A 12,002-nucleotide genomic window follows, 5' to 3' on the forward strand; every position below is an offset into this window, starting at 1 on the left:
TCTCTATAGAAATACAAGCAATCAAGACAAAAAAAATGGAAATTTATTTTGGAAGGAAAGGTTTTCAGTTCTGTAAAGAAGTCGATCATGTGAGCAGCAGTGAAAGATATCAACTTAAGTGGAAGAAGAAACCTTTCTGTTGCTACTTCAGCTACACACCACCACATGAGAGAAGGGAAAGTGCTATTAACTTCTATTTTTGTTCTTTATGGTTTTGCCTAGCACTTGTGGTTAAAGTGGTAATTATTCTAATATCGTCTATTTCTCAGGACCATATGAGTCAGAACACAGGCTATTTTCCAGGTGGTTCTAATATTCAACACCTTCAAATGTCTCCTCATGGGACAAGGAAAGTGTATGGGAATATACTGATCATTACTGTAGTGGAATTCTCATGTGCTGACCCCTCTGGATGTTTGACAGTTTGCAAACTAGCCCCTGCACTTAATCACTTACAAACAGCCATCCTCACCAACCAGATCCCTTCTAGTTATTACCTTAATTTGTGTCCTAAATAGGACATTCTCCCCTGCTGAGACTCTAACTAGTTTCTGAACTTGGGGTGCTCTCTGCAGTGCTAACTCAAAATATTTCCACTGAAGCTAGACCAGCTATCCAGGCTAGCACACCTTAGATCATTTTTTGACTCTTGCTGTGAATTTTGAGAAATAGGACAAGCACAAGGCAGGTAACTTAGACTGCTAAAGCTGAACACTCAGATATGAACCAAACAAAATAGTTTCCATCCATTGTATCACAACCAAATGGCACAAAAATGTGAGAACTTTACAAGTATCTATATTGTGCGCATACACCAGGACAACTGTCTAGTTAGACTGAAAATCTGTTTGGTACTGTGACCAGGGTTTCTTCTATTTTCTGTCTTTTGTCCTTTCATTCTTCTATTGTAACCCTTTTCTGCTGCCATGGTACTTCAGCCAGTATCATGAACTGAAACTCTTTTACTCTCTTAATGTGTCACTCTTTAATGTTTCTCCATTTTGCAAGACTATCTTTTCACAACATAAACTACAGTGTACATTTCCTAAGTCTCTTGCTTTTTCTCAATTTCAGTCCTAGCCCTCTACAGCTACACACTCTGTGCTCCTTATTCGTCCTTGGGAAGCACTCATTCTCTTCTTATTTGACTATTTTATATGACTATTTCTATTTGCTGCGGAAATTTTACTGCCTTCCCACCATGGCTCTATATAAAGGGTTGCTGGTCCCCACACAAGGCTTGGTATATAAAACTGATATAAAATTCCAAAATGTTTCAGTTATAAATATTCCATGTCATATTTTACTTTATAAAAATTAACCCAGAATTCTTTTGAAGAGAACCAACAGAATCCAACAATATAAGAGAACATAATATTGGCATACAAAAATTTATTGTAAGGGCTGGTGGATTGGCTCAAACAGTAACAGCGCCTGTCTAGCAAATGTGAGGCCCTGAGTTCAATTTCCAGCACCACAAAAAATTTATTATGAAAATGCAAAACTCTGGCATGATGGCTCAAGCCTCTAACCCTAGCTATTCAGGAGATAGAGATCAGGAAGATTATGGTAAAGGACAGCCCAGACAAAAAAGTTTGCAAGAACGCATCTCAACCAATTTTTGCCTACTGGGTGTCTGTCATCCCAGCTGCAATAGGAATGACAAAAAGGAGCAACACAGTCCAGGCCAGCCCAGGCATAAAACACGTCCTTGTCTCAAAAATAAACATTAAAAAAGGCAGGCAACGTGGCTCAAGTGGCAGAGTACCTGTCTAGCAAGCAAGAGGCCATGAGTTCAAACCCTAGTGCCAACAAAAACTAAAATAAAAATACAAAAATGATCATATGATATTGGCCATATCAATATATATAAGGATAAAACAGTATAATCATCTAAGTAATTGACAACAATGAATTTTGGAGGTTAACATCTTTGGTTTTTTTCAAAAAACCTCAATAAAATGTAAATAGAAATAAATTTCAGATATTGTCACCATTATTCTATATTACACTGGATGTAGCAGCCAATCCACTTCAACAAGACAAATCAGCAGGGCTACAATTTGGAAAGGAAGAATTGCAGAAGATAAGGAGATTATCTTTCCGGAAAACTAGAAAGAGATAAAGAAACAATTCCTATCATTAAAAGCAAACCATTAAATGTATCTAGCCCTCATAAAGTTAATGGAGAATCTAAGTAAAGTAAAAACAAAAAACATAATAGGAAATCTCAACTGGAATATACCTGAGAGATGGTAAGAGTACAAAAATATTAATTGCTTTATTCAATAGTCATATTTTAGTAATATCAATATATCATACAGATTGTAAGAAATATAAAAATATTAATTGTATTATGCAGTGGCCGTATTTTAGTAATTTAATTAGTAATATGGTTTGATATTTTTTTAATTTCCTCAGCTGTATACATATGCAGTTGACAAATAGGAGTCATACATGCCTCAGGTATGCAGCATACAGTTCTTATATATGCCTACATCATGAAGTGATCATAGCAATCTAATTAACACATTCACCACCTCTCCTAGCTAAATTTGTCACCAACTTTTTAAAAATAACTTAAGAGTTGCCCTCTTATCAATTTTCACATATACAATATATTTAAGTATAGCACCTTGCCTAATGAAACTGTATACTCTTTGCTGAATATCTTCCTTTTTATTCAACCTCAGGCCCAGGACAATCAAACCTCTGCCATCCGCTCCTATGAAGTGATTATTTGGCTTCTACTTTAAGACATGTTATGCAGTATTTCTCTTTATTTGTCTGCATTATATCAGTTAATGTCCTCCAAGTTCATACTTGTTTTCAAAATGATAAGAGTTTTTTCTCTTTTGAGCCTACATATCAGTGCTCTGTTCAATTGTGTGTGTGTGTGTGTGTGTGTGTGTGTGTGTGTGTATCGCATTTTCCATCAATGGACACTTAGAACATTTTATGCATTTATTGTTGTGAATTATGTTGCCATGAACATGGATGTGTAGATGTCTTAGAGATCCAATTTTCATTTTCTTTAGATAGATATGCAGAATTAGGATTGATAGGTGATATGATAGTAGGGTTTGTAATATTTTGGTGAACTTACATACTGTTCTCTGTAATAGATGTGCCAATTTTACTTCTCACCGATAATGTTTCTTTTTCTCCACATGCTTTCATACATTTTTCATCTATTGTACTTTTCATAGCAGTAATTCTGAGATACATTAGATCATATATTCATATGATTTTGATTGGCAGGGCTCTGGTGATTAGTGACATTGAGAACCTTTTCAAATATCTGTTGGACACTTACATGACTTCCTTCTGAAACAATGATTCTGATATTTCCCCCTTTTTTGCAATGTTTTGAGATTCTTTTTTTGTGTAGTCACCTTTATCAGATAGATGGCACACACAAAAAACGAGTACTTAGTGGGAGTTTTATTTCAAGACCCACCCTAGAAATAATAAAAAGCTCAAATAAAAAGTCAAAATATGCACCTAAAAGAAATAGAAATCAAGAACAAATCATCCCAAAGTTAGCAGAAAAAATAAAGGAAATAATAAAGACCAGAGAAATAATAATCCAAGTAGTGAACAAAAAAACATATAAAACCACGATTTGGGGTTTTTTTGAGAAGGTAAACAAAATTAACAAGACCTCAGCTATACTACAAAAATACTCCCATAATTACTATCAGAAGTAAAAAAAGAGATAATAGAAAAAACATTTAGCCAATGATTAAAGAGACTATTCTGAAAAATTATATGCCAATAGAAGGGATAACATCAAAGAAATGTACAATAAACTAGAAGCATCATGCCTACCAAGACACCAGGACTGAATCAAGAAAAACAGAAAGCCTAAAGAGACCAGAAATAAGTAAGATATTGTGTCTGTGAAAACATCCCAAGAATGAAAAACCCAAGAGTATCTCTGTTATAGGAATATAAGTTATAGAGTTCTGAAGTTGTAGAATATTGAGAAAGAAATCAAATGAAGTCTTTATATGTAAGGAAATAGGATATTTAAATGAAATGGGAAATTCATTACAATAAACATCTCAAATCTTCTCAATGTGATCTATTAATTTACTCAATTCTAAACAACTCCCTGAGGTATTTAATTATAGAATGTGATGAACTAATAAAAAAAATTCTATGAAAAGTCAAAAAACTATAATAAAATAATTTTGAAGAGAGATAAAGTTTAAGGAATCACAGTACCTGATTTCAAACAGGAAGTGTGGTATTACAGAAAAGACACACTTATATGTCTAGTCAACATAATAGACTGCACAGAAATATGCCCACACACTGGATGATTTTTATCAAAATAAACCACACAAAAATTCAAAAAATAAATGGAAATCTCAAAGTAAGTCATGGCGGTGCAAGTCTGTATTCCCTCATGGGAGGTAGAAATCAAAAGGAACATGTATTGTGGGCAGACCATGCAAAAAGTTAGCAAAACTGTGTTTCAATACACAAGTCAGGTGTCAGATGAATGCTTGTAACCCCAGGTATGCAGGAGACATAAGTAAGAGGCTTATAGTCCAATGCTGGATCCAAGCAAAATGCAAGATCCTGTCATAAAATAACTAAAGCAAAGAGTTTGGGAGAATCGATCAAGGGGTAGAGCACCTGCCTAGGAAGTGTAAAACATTGACTTCAAATCCCTGTTATTCTAAAAGAGAAGACAAAGAAGAAGGAGCCAAGGAAGAAAACAAAGATTGAGGAGAAATGAAAATCTTTTCAAAAATTATCCTGAGATACTTGGATATACATTGGTAAAAAGTGAACTTGGATAAATATCTTACACAATCATTAAAAATTTATCAAAAATAGTTAAAGACCTAAAGAGGAGCATCAGAGTAAATTTAGGTCAGGTAAATTAAATGTTTCTTAATTATGACAATAAAGCCACAAAGAATGAAAAATAAAATGGTGAATGGTATTCTATATAAATGAATATTCTGGTGTTCACGCTTAGAAGAGTAAAAAGCAAAGACAGCTGATGGGATAGAATATGTACAAATCATAAAGCTAATGGAGAACTTGCTTCCAGAAAATGTAAACCCTCAAGTCTCAGTAGTAACAAATCACTTAGTGTAACATGAACAAAGAATAAGAAACAAAACAAGTTACATAAATGACAATTGAGCAGATAAAAACTTGGTCAAAATTATTATTTATTCAAAACTGAAAATTAAAACCTCAAGATATCACTTTATACCAGGTAGAATGACTAAAAGTCAAAAAAAAAGAAAAAAAATCCAAAAAAATAAAAAGTTCTGGCAAGGATAAAGAAAGAAAATATTAATTACTACAAGCTGGAAAGCAAAAGTCTACATTTTCAAAAACATTTTGTCAATTTATTTTTATCAATGCATACTTGATGTACAAAGGGGTTTCACTGTGATACTTTCACACATGCATCTAATATTCCTTAACCAAATTCATTCCCTCTATCCCTCCTCCTTATTCCCACTCCCGCTTACTAAAACAGTTTCCACAGGTTTCATAGTTCTATTTTCATGCATGAGTAAAAGAGTATTTTGATAATATTCATCCCACTTTCATCCGTTCCATCCACCTTACCCCTTCCTGCTGATATCCACCCAAAATAGAACCTTTTTGCGTTTCTATTATTCATATTCTTCTGAAGTAAAATGTATGCTTACCATGAAATAATCTACCCATGGGTATTTACCCAAGTCTAATGAGAACCTATTCATTAATAAACATATATGTATTATAATATCAGAGGAACTTTATTCTTCATTTCAAATACGTAGGAAAAGCACAGAAAACTCTATTTTGGAAAGGTTAATGCAAACTATGATTTATCCATGAATTGGAACACTACTCAGCAATGAAAATAAGTGATCTACTTTTATTATTTACAGTTAACATATAAATCTCAAATGCATCATACTACAAGAAATAAATCAGATTCAAAAGATTATGTACAATGTTAGATCACAACCCAGAGAAAAATCTAGAAGGATAGAAATGAACAGTTTGCCAGGACATGGTGGAAATCTAAAAGCTGACTACAAAAACATATGAGAAAATATTTAAGGATGATGAAGTGGTGGGTATAGTGTCTATTGTGGTTCTATGACTGTATGTACTTATTAAAACTCAAAGTATGAAACAGCCCAGATGCCCTACCATTGATGAATGTATTAAGAAAATGGGGTAGAGGGTAAAAGCAAAAATGAAAGAAGGTGAATGAGGTTGATGCACTTTCTATATGAGAATGAATATAGAATTTTTAAATCTGTTGAAATCACTATAAGAGGAGGACTAAGGTAAAAAGGAGAAAAATGGGGGAGAATGAACAAATTTGTGATATAACACATGTATACATGGAAATGTCTTAATGAAACTCCTTGAATAGCTATCATAAACAAATAAAAATGTCTTTTTTTCAAAAAAAGGACAGGGAGATAAAACAGGTCCTGTCTGGGGGTTGATATCAGTGGGAGGGAAGAAGATATAAGGAAAATGTGAAGGAAGAGAAATATGGTAGAAGTACTATGTACTCATGAATGAAAATGGAAAAATGAAAGCTGTTAAAAGTGTTCTGAGAAAGGGGATAGAGAGAAAAGAGAATGATCCATGAGGTGAATTTAAATAAGATATATTGAGAAAAGAGAATGATCCATGAGGTGAATTTAAATAAGATATATTGAGAAAAGAGAATGATCCATGAGGTGAATTTAAATAAGATATATTGTAACGATTTTTATAAATGTCACAGTGTATCCCTGCTACAACAATAATATGATTAAAAACAGAAAATACAATATATATATATATATATATATATATATTTATATATATATGATGGGGTCTTATTTGGCCATAAGGAAGAATGAAATTATGTCACTTGCAGATAAATGGATGGAACTGGCAATCACCATGTTAAGCAATGTAAGCCAGACTGAAAATGACAAAGATCATAAGCTTTTTCTCATATGTGGAAGATGGACCCAAAAGATAAATGTATACATAAATACATTCATGATCATACACACACACACGATAATAAAGTGAATAAAAACAAATGTCAGTATATCTGTGTAGGAAGATGGAATAATGAAACATTCAAAATTGTTGAATAATATGGGTGGGGGGAAAAGGGAAAAGGGTAAAGAAGAATAATAGAGGGAGTAAATCTGAAAAAAACAATATATTCATAGGTGAAACACAATAGGGAATACCCTTTGAAAAATGAATATACACTTTTCGAAGTGAAGAGCAGGAATTTAAAACAGGTGCTGTTGAGGGTACTACTGGGAGGGGAGATAGTTAATGAAGAAGGTAAGGGAGGATGGGTATGGTCAATATACATTATATACTTGAATCAAAATAGAACAATGAAACTTGTTGAAATTGTTTTAAGTAAGGGGGAAGGCGATGAGGGAGAATGGTGCTGCAGGTAGACCTAACCATAATACATTGTAAGCATCCATGTAAACTTCAAAATGAAATCCCCCTTGTGCAACTAATATATGCTAATAAAATTTTTTAAAAAGGAAATTTCAAAAACAAAAATTTTTAAATCCCTACATATGCATTTCATATCTCAATGATGTGAAAAGCTCTTAATCAGTCCTGTGTTATTGTTAGTTGTGTTTTTGTTGTTGTTGTTGTTTTTTTGTCTTTTCTTTTTTGGTGCTGGGATCAAACCCAGGGCCTCACGCAGTTAGTTGTGTTTAAATTGTGTGACCATCTCACCGTTTCCCTGTCCTTAATTTCATGAAAATATATGTCCCTAAAAGCAAGGAAAAGTTTTAGTAATCTTTCTAAGTTAAAGGGGCATATCATGTGCTTAATTTTAGTAATAAAATGAAAATTTTACAAATTTAAGAGGAAGCATGTCTTTAGTGCAAATTGGCTGGTATTATGAGAAAAATGAACCAAGCACCCAGGTTCAAGTTATGGATACAAAGACCTCCTGTGCATACAATATAGATAAATTTGAGTAATTTTACACTAATGAACTAATGTAAAGAGAATGGATCCAGAGTTGGATCCAAGCACATGCACTATTTTAGAATATAATAAAGTCAGAATTTAAAACATTAGGAAAAATAATTAGGCACTTATAAAAATGTCCAGCTAGAAAAACACGTAACAATCATTCTCAAACTAATCTTCTTATATCAAAATAAGCTTCAAAAGTGTATGCTGAGAAAACACAGAATGTTTGGTAACAGTTGAAATGACTAACATCTTTCAAAACAAGGTATAAGAAAATATTGACAAATTTGACCATGGAAATACAGAAATATTGCTACAAAGTCAAAAACCACTTCAGGGCATTAAAAAAACATGAAAAGTAAATCGACAGGTGGGAAAATATAATTTCATGTTAATAGCAAAAATAATTTTACTTCTATACAATGATATAATAAAAATCAACTTGAAAGACATCAGCAACCACAGAAAAATGGCCAAATAATATAAATTGAGTATAAATAATTTTAAGTATGAAATATTGCTCAAATTACAGGAAGCAGTGATTTTCCATTAAAGTAGTCAAGTTGTCCATCATATCGCCACTATCAAGAGCAGTTTGGTGATAGTGTGGACAAATGAATATTCTCATACATTGATGGTAATGGTGCATCTTTTAACTAATTCATGAATGATTTTTTGGCAATAACTGTGAATATCAACACTTGAAATTTGTGTGACATTTGACTCACAATAAGACTTCTAGGAATGCACACAAACATATTTAGAGTTTGTTGCAGAGCTATTTATCAGAAAATAAATGGGACCTAAGTGAAAAATATAAATGCATTAATTTTAGTACATCATAAAAAGTGATGTACTTTACGAAAAGAAAAGTGAAAATGAGGTCTGTGTATGTAAACTACTGTATAAAGTTCTGCATTGTGCTGAGGGGTGATTAGAAACTTATATACACTGAAATGTAACCACTCAGTCTCATTTAAGTATACTTGTATCAGTCAGCCTGTTGTTACATTGGCCATTAAATTTTACACATTTTACACATTTTACATTTTTACTCATTGTTTGTACCCTAGTCAGGAATAAATACTAGATGAATATTGGAAATACAGGATGTCATCTTCAAATGAGACACAACTGGGAGACTGTGGTACAGGACTAGAAGATTTTTTTCCTACAATTATTTTCTTTTTTGTATGGTTTCTGTTTTTATCACCATACTGTCTATTTTATGTTTTAAAAATTAAGAATGTCACACTAAAAATTCATAAGTAATGTAACTGCAATCAAATAAAGAAAATAGACTAATAGTAATACATATTTAACTGGTATAAGAAAAGAATGAAGTATTTTTAAAAAGAACATAATGATAAAATGGCAAAATAAGCAACAAAACTAAATACATCAATTTAAATAATTAAGCTTAAATTTTTGTTAAAATTAACCTTGTCTAATTAAATTAAACTAAAACAATTTAGGGTATACAATATTTTAAAGTCAATATATAAGAATAAAAATTTCATTCAATAATTTATTACATACAATTTTTGACTCCCTACCATCCATGCTTTGCACCTTTCCATATGTACCAATGAAAAATGTGTTATAGAGCTTATATCATGAAAAAGAAGCTGTGACTAAGAGTACAAATATATAGTTGGTGTTTTAATCATACCTATCATAGAACTTTGAAATAAAGTATTGTTATCAGATTTGAGAAGGCTTCTGGATGCAAATGACCTGTGCCCAACATCAAAATGACTCTCCTCATGGTAGGTGGCTCAATTATTTTCTATTTATGTGACTTTTCATTGGCAGAGCTTATTCTTGACATTTGCAATCTCAAAATTTTTCATAGTATAGACTCCACAAAAGCCATCACGGATAGCTTCGCTACATAAACACAATATCTTCTGCTCTCCAAGTACCTTGAATTTAAAATGCATAGACATTCACTCAAGGAACAGAAGTAATCCTAAAACAGTGTTCATAAAGCAAGTATATAAACTTGTTTTACCAAAAGACTAATGAACAATTCCACTTTAAAATCTCTCCTTTAGTCTCAGAAATCTATTACTACATGAATGTGGAGACCATAAATTGCCAAAATTATCTTGCTTAACTCAAGTTGAAAAGAATAAATAACTTTCTTTGAAAATCCATTTCAGTCTTAAACAAAAAAGGTAAACTTACAATTGGAGCCAAGTTTCATCTTTACTTGTAATACTTATTTTTCTAGAAATTCTCTATTAGATTGGTAATCTCAAAGGATGACTTGTTTCCCTCTATTGTGATGGCTTTAAATAAAGAGAAGAATCTTTACGAAAGCCATTGATGAGTCTATATCATCATTTCTTAGAATTTGTAATTTGTTTTTTGCTTTAGAATTAGTATTCTGGTCAATGTGGTGTTCTAACAGTACTTACTACTTTATACCACAGTTTTTCCATACTGTTTTTCATTTCTGAATTTCTCAAGGTGTATATGAAAGGATTTAACATAGGAGTGATAACTGTATAAAAAACAGTAATGAATTTGTCAATGGGAAAGTTGGAAACAGGTCTAACATACATGAAAATGCAGGGAACAAAAAATAGGACAACCACTGTGATGTGGGAACTACAGGTTGACAGGGCTTTGTGCCTCCCTTCCTGACTCTGAGTCTTAAGAGAGTTTAGGATGATTCCATAGGAAATTAGGAGAAGGATAAAGACCACCATACCCATTGCTCCACCATTGGCAACCAGAGTAAGGCCTAGAAAGTAAGTGTCAGTACATGCAAGTTCCAACAAGGGTTATATGTCACAAACAAAGTGGTCAATGACATTGGGACCACAGAAACGTAGAGTATATACAAAGACAAGTTGAAGAGCAGAGTGTATGAAACCTCCAGCCCAGGCCACCATCAACAAAAGGATGCAAACCCATTGATTCATGATGGTCAAATAGTGCAGTGGTTTACAAATGGCCACAAAGCGATCATAGGCCATCACTGCTAAAAGTAACACCTCAGCACCAGCAAACAAATGCTCTGTAAACAGCTGACCCATGCAAACTTGGAAGGAAATAGTCTTTTCATCACAGAGCAAGTCCATAATCAACTTGGGAGAAATTGCAGTAGAGTAAGCAGCATCTATGAATGACAGGTAGGAAAGGAAGAAGTACATTGGAGAACCCAAGGAAGGGCTGACAATGACAGTCACCACAATGAGCAGGTTACCCACCATTGTTGCAATGTAACTGAGTAAAAACACGACAAATAATGCTTTTTGACCTTCAGGATCCTGACTGAGCCCAAGGAGGACAAATTCTGTGACATTGTTAGTCTGTGTCATCATATGGTCTTCTATATGGCTTTCCTCACAGACAGAGCTGAGGAGAACAGGTCCTATGATGAAATTATGAAACAGGTTATGGTACTTTATGTCATGAATCACATCTTCATTATAACTTCTGCACTGTGCGCTCAAAGTAAACATTTAATCAACATCTGTGCTCCTTTTCCAATGCATGCATATAACTTTCAGCAGACAATTCTATTTCCTATAAGATGATCTTTTTATTCGCATATATTAATTTCACAAATGGGCTTCCTCATGATATTTCCACATATACATATAATGTGGTTTGAAATAATTTGCACGCTCAATTATTCTTTGTCATTCCCCTTCTGCCCCTTATTTTTTTTTTACATTTTTTAATTGTATGATCATTAGAGACTAAAATTGCAGGTCCTTTCTCAAGGCTATGGCATATTTTTATGAAAAAAAGTAACAAAGCTTCTCAGTCATTCATACACTTAAAACTACTCACTTAATACATGTTAATATTGATACAGACATTAGAAAACATACAAAATTAAGTTCTCTTTTTTGTGAAATCGATTAGGTAGTTTTGCCAATAAGCCCTAGCTCTCTCGACTAACATACAGTCAGTCCTTCAAGTTGGTGTGTTTATGGAGAGTAACTTTACAGTATCATTTTTGTAGTTACCAATATAGAACCTAC

At 32.9% G+C, this 12,002-nt stretch overlaps 1 pseudogene; it reads right to left on the reverse strand.

The window, feature by feature from the left end:
- Positions 1-10,394: 10,394 nt before the first annotated feature.
- Positions 10,395-11,333, reverse strand: LOC109680564 (olfactory receptor 4A5-like; annotated as a pseudogene).
- Between the last annotated feature and the right edge of the window lie 669 nt (positions 11,334-12,002).

This window comes from Castor canadensis, chromosome 1, assembly GCF_047511655.1.
Source record: "Castor canadensis chromosome 1, mCasCan1.hap1v2, whole genome shotgun sequence".
NCBI lineage: Eukaryota > Metazoa > Chordata > Mammalia > Rodentia > Castoridae > Castor > Castor canadensis.